Raw genomic sequence first — 18,191 nt, 5'->3', positions numbered from 1 at the left:
CAGCCCACCCTGAGTAGGAGATAAGATGAGGGTGATATACTGTATTCCAAGCAATATATTAATTTACAACTCTTCATTTTTTATTTTCTTTCTGTATTTCTCTTCCCCTTCTCCAAATTCTCCCACAGTAGCAAGTATTCTTAAATCAGTGTGCAATGCTGCCCTTGTCATTGTTGATTATTAATACATAATACAGAATATTATGATTCGAGTCCATAGAACTGCTCAAGAAAAAATATCATCATAGAAATTTCATAGAGAATATTTATGGCAAACATAACCCAGTTTTCTGCAGCAGTATAAACTTGTAGATGCAAGTTATTAAATAATTATTAGAGGAGGAGAAAGGATTCAGAATAAAATGGCAAGTAATAATGTTTCCATCTTTTATGGAAAAAGACAAAATAGAAACATATTTAAGTTAGATAACTCTATAAAATTATTTTACATTTATAAATATATTGAATATCATTTATATTAAAGTTATGTTAGATTTGGTAAATGTAGAAAAAAAAGAAAAGGAAAAAATGCAGCAGAATATATAAAACTGGAACCATTGTACTGAAGCTCCTAGATAACATTTTTAAGACCAAGGTGAAGATAACGTAAATTAATGTGAACTATTTTTAGAACTGCAATTCTACTTTTAGCTTTTATTGTAATGCTTCAGGGGTAATCAGGCAATGATGCAAACCTCCTGGTGATCAAATAATATTGTGACCAGGAGCTTTCAGTTTTGTGGATTTCAGTAGATCCATTATTTTTGCCCTCATTTCCATTTCAACTTTTGCCAAAAGCACCAAAAACTGGTTCAATGGCCGTGGGATTACTGTGCTTAATTGGCCTCTCCATTCTTCCTCCATACTCTGGGTCCTTGGTTTCCAAATGAGATGCAAAAGTTGCTCTCATCAGAAAAGAGGACTTTGGACCACTGAGCAACAGGATTTTGGACCAGTGTGCTTCATTAAGACCAGGGTCAACGCAGCCGTCTACCAGGAGATTTTGGAGCACTTCATGTTTCCCTCTGCAGATAAGATTTATGGGGATGCTGACTTCATTTTCCAGCTGCCCACACTGCCAAAAGCACCAAAACCTGGTTCAATGACTGTTGGATTACTGTGCTTGATTGGCCAGCAAACTCACCTGACCTGAACCCCATAGAGAATGTATGGGGCATTGCCAAGAGAAAGATGAGAGACATGAGACCGAACAATGCAGAAGAGCTGAAGGCCGCTATTGAAGCATCTTGGTCTTCCATAACACCTCAGCAGTGCCACAACTGATAGCTTCCATGCCACGCCACATTGAGGCAGTAATTGTTGCAAAAGGTGCCCAAACCAAGTACTGAGTACATATGCATGCTTATATTTTTCAGAGGTCCGATATTGTTCTATGTACAATCCTTGTTTTATTGATTACATGTAATACTCTAATTTTCTGAGATGGTGGATTTGGGGTTTTCATGAGCTGTACGCCATAATCATCACAATTATGACAAATCACGGCTTGAATTATCTTGCTTTGCATGTGATGAGTCTTATCTCATTTATTAGTTTCACCTTTTAAGTTGCATTACTGAAATAAATAAAATTACTGAAACTTTTGCATGATATTCTAATTTTTCGAGTTTCACTTGTACTCTATAATACTTTAAGAAAGCAAGTTGAGAAACATCCCGTTATTTTAAAAAAGTAATGACACACAAATTAATGGGTAGGTAATCTTGTGTTTTAATAAATAGTTTTTAATGGCATGTATTTTACTCATTCTTGTTGTCAAAGTGCATGTAGTGTTAGAGCAGTTCCAGTAAAAGCCTTTATCAAGTTAGCCATGACTTTAAAGACTTAGTTCTAAGCATGACTAAATCTATACACATCCCATCACTAAAGCATTATAAAAACTGGTGATGGTAAAGTAACATGTGACTAAGATGCATTGCATCATAGTATACTATATTTGTACTGATATGTATGAAATGATTTTAAAATGCAGTTTACCAATAGTTTATTACTGATTTACTCAATAGTTTATTAACAGTTTACTCAATTTTGCTTGAGTCTTTCGGAGCCTGCAGTTCTTCAGAAATCTTTAATCAGTTTCATGCATTGTACTAAAGCAAGGAGATAGCCATTCTATGTAGCCCCCCAGACCTTTTTTTTTGCAGCCCTAAAGGCTTGAAGATACTGTCACAAAATTTGGTAGCAGTGAGAATTTTGTTGACATATTGAACATTTGGTTCAAAATTGAACATCAATTAACTATATAACACCTTTATCACATTTTCTTTACATGTATTATATTTCAGATGCTATTACTGTATATAGAAGTTTGCTGTGTGCTATGTATTGATTAATTGGGCTGAAAATGTATTATCCAAAGCAGTTTTCCAACTTTTCCAAATGATTGGTTACCTTTTCTAAAGAACCTGATGAGTAGACATTTGGTGGAGTAAACATCTGCATTTATGCACATCTTATTCTCATCTACAGTACTACATAAATTTATTGGTTAAAGCCTTGTCAGGACCATCGTTCTACCATCCCTTTGATTTCCAATAGAATAACTGTATCCAAGCAGCTATTGAGATCTGCAAAGCAAAGGTCTACCTGATTTATGGCCTGTAGGTTGAAGTGAAATTTCTATTGAAATATTTCCATAAATATTCCTAAGGACTTTGCTGGGTGTGTGTACCATATGTCCTATTCATAGTTAAGACAAGAAGCAGGCTTGATCTTCATTGAGACATACTATGCAACCCTGCAACCACAACTGACCCATTTGAGGTAACTTCTGGCTTTCCTGACTCTCTAAGATAACTTTTCTATTCCAAGAAATTTGTATTTCAAATCCAGTGGCCTTTACAGATCAACATCTGGACCCACTGTTTTAGCAATATGTTAATAATGGCATATTATCACATGATTGTATTGCAGAAGAAGGGGTTAGTGGTTTCAACTGCCGGAGGCAAGAATGGACTTGAGTTTAGTTTATTCTCAATATATAGATACCCTATTATCTGCCACTGGAAGGAGAAGAATTGAATAGCTATTAGAAAATAGCCCAATATATAGAATTCACTGTTCTTCTGTTGACTTTCCATCTATACAATTTGGTAAGAAAGTAAAGCTGAGTTTTCCAGTAGAATCGAGGGAGGGGTTACGCATGAGTTTTGTCACAGCCTGATTGGTCCATAGAGTGAGGGAAATTTCTATAATATTCTGCCATTCCCCATTGGCTCCCAGTTTCCTCTCAGTCTTTTGATCCAAGCACTGCTTTGGCTACTAGATAAGAAACCTTCAAATTATTGTAAAACTTGCTAAATTCATTGATTTGATTAGACTAATTGGATAGTCTAAATTACTAAATTTATCTCAGCTGCGGCCCCTAAGAATAGTCGTTTCTGTTTCGCGTGGGATAGGAGAGCCTTTTGGGGCGCCACACCTCCTACCCTGCAGGGCTAGGAGCCCTGTCCAATTCCCGGGCCAGAGAGGGTGACGGGCTTCAAAGCGCAGCTTTCTGGGAGCTAGATTGTGAGTTCAGCTGAAGAACAATCGAGCTGCATAAGTTAAAAGGCAAATCACGGCTTTTTTTTCCTGGCACCGGGAGTCTCCTTGTGGTGAGCGGCACTTCTATTGATCACACTGCCTTCCTGCTGCTCCGAACTTGCCCAAACACCTGGATCGCAAGTCACGGCGTTTAAAAGACAAGCTGCGGCGATTAAAAGACAAGCCCCGGCTAGTCCTAAGGCTCTCGGCAGTGCGATCAGAGGCTCCGGCGGCCATTTTGAAGCAGCCACATGGAGGCAGCCATTTCCAGAAGCCTCGTGGTCAGGTACTCCGCTCCCTGCATTACGGCCATTGATCGAGGCCGGCAGGTCCTTATCTGGAACGTGGCCCACAGCTCCCAAAGGCCCAGGCACCTGCGGGACCTACAGTGGCCTTGATTACTCTGACACATGAGTGGCTACAATGGCAGCCACAAGATCCAAGCTTCCACAAGCCCCGTCAGAGGCTCCAAGCGAGGTCAGAGAAGAGCAATTAGATAGGCCCAGAACCAGGGCCGTGGCTTCTAAGCCCTCGGCTGATCAACGCCCTTCCAGAGCCACCACCAGGGATGAGCTTAGATGACAGAGGGTGCTGGAGAAAACAATCTCCAGGGCAGAAAAGCAGGTCCAGTCCACTAGGCCCAACTCTGTCAGCAGATCCAGATCTCCTATCAGGCCCTTATCTCTCCACTTGGGTTCACCTCCTAGAGGTTTCAGCCCATCTTCTCCTTCAGTCTCTCCTGCTAGATCCCACAAGCACTCTAGGCAGGAAGTCTCTTCTTCCCCCTCCATCTCCCCAAGACTCTCGCCCAGCCCCATTCAGTAGGCCCTCTTACAGGGCACCCGAAACTGACCACCAGCAGAGGTACCATTCCTATAGGTCTGAAAGGCAATTCCAATGCCCCTTTTACCAGGATCGAAACAGATACCAGGGTCAGTCCAGGCGGCCCTTTCACGTGGGGGGGGAATTCCGCAGGGGGAAATGACTCCAATCCGGATCTCCCCATAGGCGGTCTCCTTGCGCACTTTGCGGATCAGTGGGACCTGATCACCACAGATGCCTGGGTCAGGTAGGTCCACTGTCAGTAACGGCCTGTGGCTGGAGTTCCTCTCCACCCCCCAACCCCCCCGATGTTCTTCAGGGTGTTCCCTCCCTCACGGGACCCAGAACGCCACCGCCTGATGGATCTAGCTATAAATCATCTACTCGACATTCAGGCAGTGGAGACGGTTCCATTGGCGGAACATGGGTTGGACCATTACACCAACCTATTCGTGGTACCGAAGAGATCGGGGGACTGGAAGGCGATTTTGCATCTCAAGCGTCTGAACCAATATCTAGTCTACAGATGCTTCAAAATGTAGTCCCTCAGGTCCATTCTTCAGGGGATCCATCGGGGGGATTTTTTGGCCTCAGTGGACCTAACAGAGGCCTACCTTCATATTCCAATCCTGCTAGCCCACTGCAGGTACCTGAGGTTCTCTCATGGGAATCTCCATTATCAATACCTCGCCCTTCCTTTCGACCTGGCCTCGGCTCCTCATACCTTCACGAAGGTCCTGGCTCCATTGGCAGCTCATCTATGCTCCACCCTGGTGAGATTCCAATGTTACCTAGACGACATGTTAGTTCAGGCCAGCTCCCACTCTCAGGTGCTCATCGACCTCCATCTCACCATCTGGTTCCTTCAGTCCCTGGGGTTCTCCGTCAACTTTTCCAAAAGTCATCTCTCCCCATCCACGCGGATACTACACCTGGGGACAGTGATTGATTCAGTAGCGGGGGTATCCATCTCTCTCCAGACCACCTGGTCAGCCTCCGAAAGCTTGCAATCAGGGTTCGCAGAAGTCGGTCAGTTTCCATCCTGACCTTGTCTCAATTGTTTGGCAAGATGGTGTTGTGCATAGGGATAATGCCCTGGGCCCGTCTGCACTCATAATCCCTCCAGTGGACTCTCATCACCTTCCAGAGGAAGCGAATGAGCAATTCCCTACGATCCATTCGTCTCCTGGCGGACGTACGGCTGTCCCTCCAGTGGTGGCTTTCCCCAGCTCTGAGATGGGGTTGCACATTCTTGGAGCCGAGTAACAGTAACTACAGACATGAGTTTGTTTGGTTGGGGGGCCTTGATGGACTCCAAGCTGGTGCGGAGTCGTTGGACTGCCTCGGACCTGCGCCACAACATTAACTGTCTGGAGCTGAAGGCGGCTCATCTGGCCCTCCGACACTTCAAAGACTCGATCGTAGGACATCATATACTTCTCCTGACAGACAATGTAGCCATGAAGGCTCACATAAACCGTCAGTGGGGTACCTACTCCAGGAGTCTCTGGCTAGAGGCCCTGAAACTCGGTTCCTGGGTGGAGAGACACTTGTCATCACTGGTGTCAGAACACATCTCGGGCACGTCCAACCATCAGGCCAATTGGCTGAGCCGGGCAACACTCGACAATGGCAAGTGGCAACTCCTTCCTGAGTTGTTCCAGAATATATGCCTGCGGTTCGGCACCCTGCTAGTGAACTTATTTGCCACCCCAGTGAACTCCCAACTGCCGAGATTCTTCTCCCACTTCCAGACCCGAACCACAGAGGACACGGACGCCCTCAGGAGCAGATGGCTGCCAGGCCTCCTTTATGCCTTTCCCCCTATTCTCCTTATACCGGGGACCCTGAGAGGGTAGTGACAGAGGGCACACATCATCAAGCTGGCCCCGTATTGGCCCAGGTGGCCCTGGTTTGCGAATCTCATCCAGCTATCCATCTCTCGCCCGTGGAGGATACCTTGGGAAGAGATCGCCTTGTGTCAGGGGGTCCTGATCCACCTGGAGCCCCAGTGGCTCCACTTGACTGCCTGGCACTTAAGCGGCACCTCCGGAAGAATGCTAACCTGTCCTCCAGGGTCATAGCAACCATTGAGGCCTTGAGGCACCCGTCAACCACTCGAATCTACATTTCCACGTGGTCGGCGTTTGTTAAATGGTGCGAACCACTTAGTATCTGTCCAGCCGAAGCCTCGGTGGCTCATATCCTCAAATTCCTACAGAAGGGATTAGGTGGGGGCCTCTCCCATAACACCTTATGTCGCCAAGTGGCAGCATTGGTCTCTGTTCTCGGGGGGGGGAGGGTAATTCCACTCTCTCTCACCTCCCCCTGATAAAGCAGTTCCTAAAGGGGGTGGCAAATCTCAGGCCTCCCCCAATACATAGATTTCCCACTTGGGACCTCCCCCTCATCCTCAGGGCTTTAACGGGAGCCCCATTTGAACCCTTGCAGACAGTCCACCTTAGATTGTTGTCCTGGTTCAGGGGCATGTCAGGCCTGGGCCGCTGCCGGTTCCAGCGACCCAGGCCACCAAACCACTACTGGTTCGGCCGAGCCAGTCTGAACCTGTAGGAACCCACCACTGCACCTTAGCCATGAAAGTTGGCTGGATGACTTTAGGCCAGTCACTCTCAGCCCAACTCACCTGCGGGGAAAATAGGAGGAGGAAGACATGTTCAATATGTTCACTACCTTGAGCTGTTATAATTTTATAAAAATTATAAAAGTGGGATACAAGCAGATGAACAAAACATTTTTAAGATGTGCAGAATTCTTTAGTGGCTGTGGAAAAAAATGGAAGGAGGGAAGACAAGGCACATAGTTATACCGGTGCACATTTCCCCCCCTCATCAAATAGCCTGACTGAAAGGACTTGCCTTGGCTCTGTAACCATGTCACATCAAGTTGTGTCAGTTGTTTTCTTCTGTAGGTGACGTCTTCTGTAATAACTTACATTCCTGCCATTTTGTTAACCTGCCACTCTAATTAGTAGGACAGTGCAATTGCCTGTGAGTGCTGTATGGCTTTGGGGGATAAGGTGTGTTGAATTGGTGCATTAGAGCTCTTGGAGAAGAAAAAGAAAGAAATCTCTGTGGGGGCAGGCCATTTATTCTCCTGACCACTGACAGCTTCAGCTCTCCCCAACAGTGCCTAATTTGGTTCCACTTTGTCCTATTAGATGCTGAAGAAAAGGAAACCAGCACGAGGCACATTAAATCAAGAAGAACCGAATGGTTCCAACCCAGGCAAGCAACTCTGAAAGGCACGTTTGGAACAGGGAAAGCAACAGGTTTTGTGTTTTTGTTTTATTTTTTCCATTTCTCTTATTCACCTAAGTGATTTCCATACAAAAAGAGAGTATTCGAAAGTCACTTGAAATGTCACATGCACAAGCAAATGTTTATTAATGTCAAATGTGTTTCCAGCCTATTAATAAACACAAGGTGGTCTATAGTGTATTAAAAGATAAACTACAGATGGCACAGAAAAATAAAATAATTATACTACAATAACCGCTTGCTTATCATCAACCAACAAAGCCACATGTAGGCAATACTCGGGTGAATCTCTAACAGAAGAAAAGAAGTCTGAAATGCATTAACCAAAAATGTTTCTTCAGATACACTGGCATGTGAATACTCAAGTTTCAAGTTCTCCACTGAAATGTTAATCATGAATTTCTTCAAGAGCAGCCATTATAATACAAGTCTAAAATAATGATTGAAAAAGGGCCCTATGATTTGGGAAAAAGTAGACAAATGTCGGGACGAGGTGACTCAGTGACTAAGATGCTGAGCTTGTCGATCAGAAGGTCGGCAGTTCAGAGGTTCGAATCCCTAGCGCTGCGTAACAAAGTGAGCTCCCGTTACTTGTCTCAGCTTCTGCCAACCTAGCAGTTCGAAAGCATGTAAAAATGCAAGTAGAAAACTAGGCACCACCTTTGGTGGGAAGGTAACAGCCTTCCGTGCACCTTCGGCATTTAGTCATGTCGGCCCCATGACCACAGAGACGTCTTCGGACAGCACTGGCTCTTCGTCTTTGAAATAGAGATGACCACCGCCCCCTAGAGTCAGGAACAACTAGCATATATACGCGAGGGGAACCTTTACCAAGACGAATGTCATATGCTCTGTGGCAGGGCTGTCAAACTCACCTCGTCATAGCGGTATCATGTGACATATAGTGACTTTTTCCCCATTTGCTAAACTGGGCCTGGGTGTGGTCAGTGCATGACCCATCTGGCCCACGGGCCGCAAGTTTGACAGCCCTGCTTTATGGGTATTCATTATGAAATTTACCAGAGGGAAGCATTTTACCTTTTGGATTTTGAAGACACTATGAGATGACCAACTTTTTTATTGCCAAAAGTCTTCTGATTTTGTTACTAAAACTAAACAGGCCATCCTGAGTATTTTCCCAGGAACATATGGGAAGAGTTCGATATGATTCTCTTGTTACTCTACAGCACTGGAAAAGAGCCAATTTGCCAGCTATAATAAATTTGCTTTTCCTGGGCCAGTACATGAATCCTGGGGTAGCTCAGCCCATCAGTGTTTGCCTGCCAGCTAGAAATGCATTGTTCTACCCCACAGTTCTCTGTCACACGCCAAATAAAATGTATCTTGCCCACCTGCAAACGGATCGTAAAATGTTTTACACTGCTGGTATTCCTAGTAATCGAGATGGAAGGCAGCATGCACCTGTTTTTAGATATTTTGCTTCTTTTATATGAGACTTGACCCAGCCACCACACAGTGATATAGGATGGTCAATCATTATGCTTCCTGCAGAAACCTCCATCAAATATATATGTAGCCGCATTCATAGCGTCCTGTAGAAAATGCCACATTCCTGAAACTTTGGGACACCACGGGCAAACACAGGGCTTCAAATTGTGCTGTCCTGCTCCAGTGATTCCTGTTTTGTTAAATTCATCCAAAAATTCATTTTGTTAAATTTTGTTAAATTCATCAAAGGATTGTTAAAATCAGAATGACATGCAGCACTATTATCAACTATATTTGAAACCTAGTTACCAAAATAATTATTTCCTTCTGAGTGCAGGTAAATGACAAGGCTTTTGGAGAGAAATGTTTTAGGAAAAAATTGCTTTGGGGGGGGGGAAAGTTTTGCTGAGAAGGAATATGATTAATCAGTTCCTATGATGTTAAATGATGCAGATCAAGCAACTCTTGTCGTTTCATTCCTGAATAATAAAGATGGAAACCTTAGGACATTTTTCAGGGAATAAATCTCATATACATAGGAGCATTTTCTTTCAAACACACATGTACGTATCGGCACTCTGAATTATCTCTCATGAAGTGTTTTGGACATACTTAGTCATCCTGGTCATGGTTGTCCCAAAGGTGCTTTTTCAAAAGGCAACTGGACTTTGTTTTTCCTTGAAGACGTTTTGCTTCTCATCCAAGAAGCTTCTTCAGTTCTGCCTCATTTCTGACTAAGTCAAAACTAAGGAAGCTTCTTGGAAGGGAAGGGAAAAGTCTTCAAGAAAAAACAAAGTCCAGTCACCTTTTGAAAAAGTATCTTTGGGACTCTACCATGGAGTTTGCTTTGGGATTCTGCATTGGACTGCCAAGTTCAAAAGTAGTATATCAGAGAGAGGTGACCATCACTGATAAGGTGAATAATATCTATACTCCAACACATAAAAGCATAGCCATGAAATCATTACGTTGCTGGCATGACAAAAGTGTTGATTTGATATTGCATTTAGAATAGAGTATGTTTTACAGGCAGCCCTCGACTTACAACCACAACTGGGACCAGAATTGTTAAGCAAAGTGGTTGTTAAGTGAATCACTACTGAATCATGCTGTCATTAAACAAATTTGGCTCCGTCCGATTGACTTTGCCCGTAGGAAGCAGGCTGGGAAGGTCACCAAAGTGATCGTGTGACTCTGGGATGCTGCCACTGTCTTAAATAAATACATGTTGGTTGCCAGCTGCCCAAATTTTGATCATGTAACAGTGGGGATGCTGTGATGATCATAAGTATGAGGACTTAAGTAACTTTTTTCAGTGCCATTGTAACTTTGAATGCTCATTAAATGAAGGTCGTATGTCATGGACTGCTTGTACTTTGCTTATTTTACATGAACCTTTAGAAAGAAAAATATTAAGAAAAAGCCGTGGGTTAATATTAGATTGTGCATATAGGAACTGTCTCCCCAGGGCTGTCCTGGAAGGGAAATATAGAAAAACCCAATGAAACCCAATACTGTCCCTGTGTTATGGGTGCCATAGAAACCATAGCTCAGGTTCTTCTGATTTGCCAGTTCTACAGGGACATTTGCCACCAATTACCCCCTTTTATTTAAATTTCCATGGCAATCTGATAGCTTTTATCGGCACTGTCTGTTAAATAATCAAGATAAATTTATTTTGCTACATTATTTGCAAGCTTCGCCCACAAATGGTTGCTAATACTTCTTGTTGTTAGGGAATAGCTTTGTGTTGTTCATTTTGCTGATTGTATTTGTATTGGTCAATGACCAAAATAAAGTGTGTCTGTCGGTGTATAGGAGCTACCAACCCTGCCTCCCTCTCCTTTTCGTGCCCATAAACAATAATTTTAAATCACATTCTTGGTCCTTTATACATGACATAATTCCTTTTTTCATAAACATATGGCGTGATATGTGACAGAGATTGGGTTGGATTTGAGAGAAGAAAATGCAGGCTGGATGGTTTACTTTCTCTCTTATTCTCCCCCCACCCCCACCCCCGATTCACCTACACTATTATGAAAGCCTGCATCCATACCTACAGTATTTCTGCTCCATTCCTCGTAAGTGTGCTTTCATCTTTTACAAGAGCTGTGCTAAAATACAACACCCTCTTTGAACATCTTCTTGCAGACAGGGCATTCTGCACAATTCTGTGAAAATGGTTGGGGGGGGGAATGTTCTGTCTATTTTTCTTTCTAAAAATAAAAAAAAATCCCCCAGAAGGCCTGACAATCAGAAACAAAAATGCTAAGTAATAGTCTGATTGATATGTAACACTTCAGCTGAAGACAAATCAGAGATTCAAGGGTATTATTGACCTTAATTTTCATAAGGGTGGTACCTTAAAGTGAAATCAGGCAGTTTTTTATGAGCTGTCAACACTAATAATACCTAAAGTTCCAGCAATATACAAATCCTTAATGGTAAGCATTGAGACTTTCCTTCCCCAAAGCCTTTTCAATCTCAACAGGCTCCAAAGAATCATCCTGGCCTTTGTTATCAACAAATCCCACCGAAGTTCACTGCAAAAGCAGAGGCATCAGGTCCAATCAGTCTGGTCCAAAGGGCGCAAAGCTGCAGCCTGCAAGTCCTTCACTGAACAAGATGGTGATTTATTGGGGCCCTGAGGAGATTTCTGATTGGAATCACATTTTTTGCTTTCAAAAGTCCTTGTATTCTAAAAGAACTTTTATTATGCTACACGGAGCCTACCAGGTTGTTTAGTGCCAAGAATCACTCACAACACACAAATATATCTTAAGGGAAACTTTTAAGCATAAGTAATGTTTCAGTGATATTGGGAAAATATTGTTCCAGGGCCTGTAATGTTGGAAACTGAGTAGGTTACTGATAGAATCATTTTACTTGTGATTTTTTAAAAAAATGCTTCTTATGCTAGACTTGGAAAGATAACGTATTGCACTAATTCTAATTGTTAAAAGTCATTCTGTTTTTGGTACCAAAGTGAATGAAAATTGCTATGTGCCGTGAGCTTCTTATATGATCCAACCAGAGGTGGGTTCCTACCAGTTCGCACCGGTTCAGTGGAACCGGTTCGTCAAATCTACCAAACCTGTTAGAAGAGGTTACACTGGTGGACCCGGAAGTAGGTTCCACCGGTGGACCGGAAGTAAGTTCCGGAATGCCTGCCCTGGCCTCTCGCTTGCTTGCTCTGCCCGTTCCATCACAGCTCTCTCGCTCTCCCACCCGTCTGCACTAAACTAGCACAGCCCACTGATTGGGTGGACTCCAGCCAATCAGTGAGCGGGCTGGAGTTGACCCGCCCACATCTAACACCCATTTAAAAGCATGGCGGGTCCTCCCTTCATTTCATTTTGTTTCGCTTCGCCTTCCAGCAGCTTGCTGCTTCCCTCAGGTAAGCAACTAAGCGCGAGGAGGGGCCGCGGGGGTGCAGGAGGCTAGCTTACACCAGCTCACGGTTTTCACAAGGGAAGCCCTTCAAGCTGCGAGCTGGCGTATGCTGTGTGGCCAAAAGGAGGTGGGCAGCAGCGGCAAAGGGGCGAGCTGGCATGCGGCGCCGGTGGGGGGGCCACGGCAGCAGCGGTGGCAGGCTAGCTTACACACAAAAGCCGTGAGCTGGCGTATGCCGTGTGGCTGAAAGGAGGTGGGCAGCGGGGGTGAGCTAGTGTGCGACGGCGGGGGGATGGCGGGGGGACGGCGGCCAGCTAGCTTACACCAGCTCATGAAAGCCATGAGCTGGCGTATGCCGCATGGCCAAAAGAAGGTGGGAAGTGGCGGCAGTGGGGGGTGAGCTGGCACGTGGCAGCAGCAGGGGGCGAGCTGGCGGCGGCAGGCTAGCTTACGCCAGCTCATGGCTTTCACGAGGGAAGGCCTTCAGGCCTTGCCTTGCGAAAGCCGCGGGCTGGCGTGCACCGCGTGGCTGAAAGGAGGTGGGCGGCGGCAGGACGCTAACTTACGCCAGCTCGCGGGTTTCGCGAGGGAAGACCTTCAGGCCTTGCCTCGCAAAAGTTGCGAGCTGGTGTATGTGACGTGGCCCAAAAGGGGTTTCTTGCCACCCACCCCTCGGCACCTCCCCCCATCTCCAGCCTCACCTGGCTGGCTAAGCCTGCCAGGCAGCGGGCCTAGCTAACCCGGTTGTCCCTTGTCCCTTCAGTCCAGCTTACCTGCTGCCTCGTTCCCTCCCTGCTGCATCCATCACATTGGAGAGCTGCTGATTCTGCCTGCTGTTAAGTGACCCATTTTTTTTCCTTTTATGCTTTTAAAGTTTTTTTATAGAATATTTTATTTATTGTGTATAGAATTTTTTTAATCATTTTATTTAAAAGTATTGAGTATTGAATTTTTAATATGGTTTATTTCAATTTATTGTGTGTAGATTCTTTTTTAAAATTGTCTTAGACCAGTGGTCAGCAACCCGCGGCTCGCGAACCACATGCGGCTCTTTACACCCTTTAATGCAGCTCTTCTGTGTGCCGGGCGCCCGCTCCCCTCCCTCCTCTCGGGCTTCGGAGGGAAGCTTCTGCAAAAGCCCGGGTGAGTGACAACAAGTTCCCGCCGTTACGAAGTCTCGGAGGCTGTAATTTTCTGAGCTGTGCGCGCACGCCTGTTTTCCACGGCGTGGAGCAGCGGCGAGATTCTGCGTGGTCGGCAATGACTCAGGATGCCATCCAGGAAGACGAGGAACGCGAGGGGGGACCGTTGACAGCCCCCGCAATCATCGCTCACCTCGCAGAGCCTCACTGCTGCTCCACGCTGTGGAAAACAGGTGCGCGCGCACAGCTCAGAAAATTACAGCCTCCGAGACTTCGTAACGGCGGGAACTTGTTGTCACTCGCCCGGGCTTTTGCAGAAGCTTCCCTCCGAAGCGTTCCGAGGGAGGAAGGGCCAGTTGGGAAAGGGGCTTTGCTCCTGCTCTGGGCTGTAAGCTTCCCTCCGAAGTCTTGGGATGTTCTGAGGAGCCCCCCAATGCAAAACGCCGCTGCCAGGTAGTTAAAAGTACCTCTCTGATTCTGTCTGACTCTGTCAGTCTCTCTCTGATTCCCTCCCTCACTCCCTCTCTCTGTTCCTCTGTCTGTCTGTCTGTCTGTCTGTCTGTCTGTCTGTCTGTCTGTCTGTCTGTCTGTCTCACTCACACACACACACACACACACTGTGGTCACCTTGTTGAGTGTTCCAATCACATTTGAAACACTCAACAACTGGCCTGCATTTATGGTATTTTGCAGCATTCTGCAGTCATAGGACCAATTTTGGTCCTATGACTGCAGAATGCTGCAAAATACCATAAATGCAGGCCAATTGTGAGTGTTTCAAATGTGATTGGAACACTCAACAAGGTGACCACGGTGTGTGTGTGTGTGTGAGTGAGACAGACAGACAGACAGACAGAGGAACAGAGAGCGGGAGTGAGGGAGGGAATCAGAGAGAGACTGACAGACACACACACACACACACACACAGACAGAGAGAGACAGAGAGTGGGAGGGAGGGAGAGAAAGATAGACAGACAGAGAGAGAGACACACACAGAGTGAGTGATTAAGTGAATGAGTGAGAGACAGACACACCCACATACACAGAGTGACAGAGAGAGAGGAAGGGAGGGGAGAGAGACAGAGGGAGAGACAGACACACACACACACACACACACACACAGAGTGAGTGAGAGACAGACAGACAGACACACACACACACAGAGTGACAGAGATGGGGGAAGGAGGAGAGAGAGACAGAGATACAGAGAGAGAGACAGACAGATAGACACCCAGAGAAAATGACAGAGGGAGACAGAGAGGGAGGGAGGGAGAGAGAGACAAAGAGCCAGAGAGAGAGAGAAAGAAAAAGAAAAAAAGAAAGAAAGTGGGAGAGAGAGATGAAATTAAAAACAACAACATACAAACCTGACTTACTCAAACTATCCAAGGAAATGCAAGGCCAATGTTCACATTAGTGGTTGTAACTTTGTCAGTCATTGTCAGGATGTAATTTTCTCTACATTGTAAGGCAAATTTTACGGAATTTAACGTTATCGATAAATAATATCGTTCTAAAGTTTTTGTTTTATTAGTTGTGTTATTTGTATCCTCCCAACCTATGTGGATACTTGCATGCAGAATATTCTCAATAAAAACTTATTGAAACTAAAAACAGTGTACCATCCTATGTATTTTCGGTTTTAAAAATGTGGCTCTCAAAATAAATTTCAATCGTGGTTTTGGCGAGATTTGGCTCAGTTGAAAAAAAAGGTTGCCCACCACTGTCTTAGACTATTTAAAAAATGATTCTATCAAAAATAAATTAAAATGAACCATTTTTTAAAATTCTATACTAAATACTTTTAAATGTATTGTGTATAGAATATTTTAAAATGGTTTTATTGTAATTTATTGTATATGTAATATTTTAATGGTTTCATTTTTAATTATTGTGTGTGGAATATTCTGAAATGGTTTCATTTTAAATTATTGTGTGTGGAATCTTTTTTAAAATTGTGTTAGACTATTTAAAAAAATATTCTATCAACAATAAATTAAAATAAACCATTTAAAAATATTCTATACTCAATACATTTAAAAGCATTATGTATAGAATATTTTAAAATGGTTTTATTGTAATTTATTGTGTATGGAATATTTTTAATGGTTTTTAAGGACTTTTTATTATTTATAGAATATATTTTTTAAAATTATTTTAGGGAATTTTTATTTATTGTTTACAGAATATGTTTATTACAAGAAATGTTATTGCTTTTTGCAAATGATTTGTTTGTGATGCAATATGTTGCTTTTAAGCATGCGGGTTGGTGCATGGTTTATGTGTCTCAAAGTGGCTGCTTTTCTATGGGCAGGCCAGGTTGGTGCAAGGCAGCTTTGCCAGATTTGTGTGTTTCTGTGTGATACCTGGTTGTTTAGGTAATTGTGAGGTGATTGCTGGTTCTGTGAGCTTCCTGGCACTGTCCTTTATAATTTCCCACAATGCCTTGATGGTTTTTATTCCAGTGGCTTTGTCTTTCCTGTCTTTAGGGTTAGGGAAAAAAACTCGTTTCATCTGCAGTCTTTTGGGGTGAAATTGTTATTTTTTGGTGTTTTCCTGGCACTGTCATAGTTTGTGGGTGTGTAATGCCCCGCAGTTATCTACACATTAATAATGATCAAGTAGTAATAATATTTCCTTATACATTTTAGTGACCTTTCCTTACATAATTGGTGTTTTCTTTCATACTTTTAGATTTCTAATTTCTCTTTCTGTTAGTTAGCAATTGCTAAAACAAATCCCACATGAAAAAGTATTCAAAGCCTTCTTGATTTTAATTGTCAATTTATTTATTCCTGCACATTCTAATATTTATTCATTTTCATATCTCTGTTTTTCCACTGTTGTGCAAACACAATTCCAGCAGCTGCTAACATGTGTAAAATTAAATATGTATTGTATTCCCTTTAAAATAGCCAACAAAATATTTCTAGTTTTAAATCCATATCTTGCTTTACCATTGCTTCTAACCACTAACTCTTGAATAGCTACTTGGACCGACCTAAGTACTGAACCTAATTCATATATTCCTGTTTTTTTTTTGAACTGAGAACTAAATTTCAGAAAAAGAAATCTGTATTGCTCTGTGAATCTACCTATGACATTCATTCTTGATCTAACTTGGGGGACATCCTTCCTGAAAAGACTGTACATTGTTGGGTGAAAACAGAGGTGCCTTCTGTTACCTGTAATGTAGTCCTCAGATTACAACCACAATTGAGTCCAATATTGGTTTATTTCTTCTGCAATTAGTATTATTTAACAGGGTGAAGAGGCAACAGAGTATGACCGCTAGGACAGTCATCTTTCCTATGTAAGTAGCTGTTTTATTTCTTTTTTGTGCTTGTTTCATCCTTAATATAGTAGTGCAAGCAATTAAAGTCTTCCTTTCTGTATCTCTTTGTACAGGCCATTCATCGGAGCAAGGTCGTCAGTGGGTGACTTCAACACACAAAAGGACAGTAACCTTCCCTTTCTATTATTTTGTGTGCTTGTTTCATCCTAATGCAGTGCATGCGATTAAAATCTTCCTTTCTGTATCTCTTCTTTGTGCAGGTTATGGGAGCAAGGTGGTGAGATGGTGGTGTGCAGAAGACCCGGCAAGGCAGTAATCTTCCCTCTGTAAGTAGCTGTCTTTATTGTTTTGTGTGCTTGTTTCATCCTAATGCAGTGCATGCAATGGAAGAGTTCATTTCTGTGTCTCTTCTTTGTGCAGGCCATTCATTGGAGTCAGTGATACTGAAGACTGGCAAGGACAGTCATCTTCCTTCTGTAAGTAGTTCTTTTATTGTTTTGTGTACTCTCCTTTCGGGAGAGGGGGCGGTATATAAGTGCTAATAATAAATAAATAAATAAATAAATTATTTTAATCTTATTGTTGTTTATCCATTGGGGCAAAGAATTCAGTGACATCATCTTGGCCACTTCACCCGATCACATGGATGGCAAGCCACTCCCACCTGGTCACATGGGCGGCAAGCCACTCCCATCTGGTCACATGGGCGGCAAGCCACTGCCACCCGGTCAAAGGGCAGCAAGCCATTCCCACCTGGTCACATTGGCGGCAAGCCACTCCCACCTGGTCACATGGGCGGCAAGCCACTCCCATCCGGTCAAATAGGCGGGAGTGGCTTGCCGCCAACGTGACCAGGTGGGAATGGCTTGCTGCCCTTTGACCGGGTGGCAGTGGCTTGCCGCCCATGTGACCAGATGGGAGTGGCTTGCCGCCCATGTGGCAAAGGACAGCAAGCCATTCCCACCTGGTCACATGGGCGGCAGGCCATTCCCACCTGGTCACATGGGCAGCAAGCCACTCCCACCCTGTCACATGGGTGGCAAGCCACTCCCACCCGGTCACATGGGTGGCAAGCCACTCCCACAAAGCAGGCCACGCCTACAGAAGAGGTTCCCCAAAATTTTGAAACCTACCACTGGATCCAACCCTGAAAAAAATGAAGAGAGAAAATTTATTAGGGTATGGGCTTCTGATCAATGAAACCATAAGAGGTTTCCATTTTTAAAATGTTTTGCTTGGATCTATCTGACATTTTTATCATTAA

This window comes from Natrix helvetica (genome assembly GCF_964273705.1).
Source record: "Natrix helvetica genome assembly, chromosome: 1".
NCBI lineage: Eukaryota > Metazoa > Chordata > Lepidosauria > Squamata > Natricidae > Natrix > Natrix helvetica.
This window is presented reverse-complemented; position numbering follows the sequence as displayed.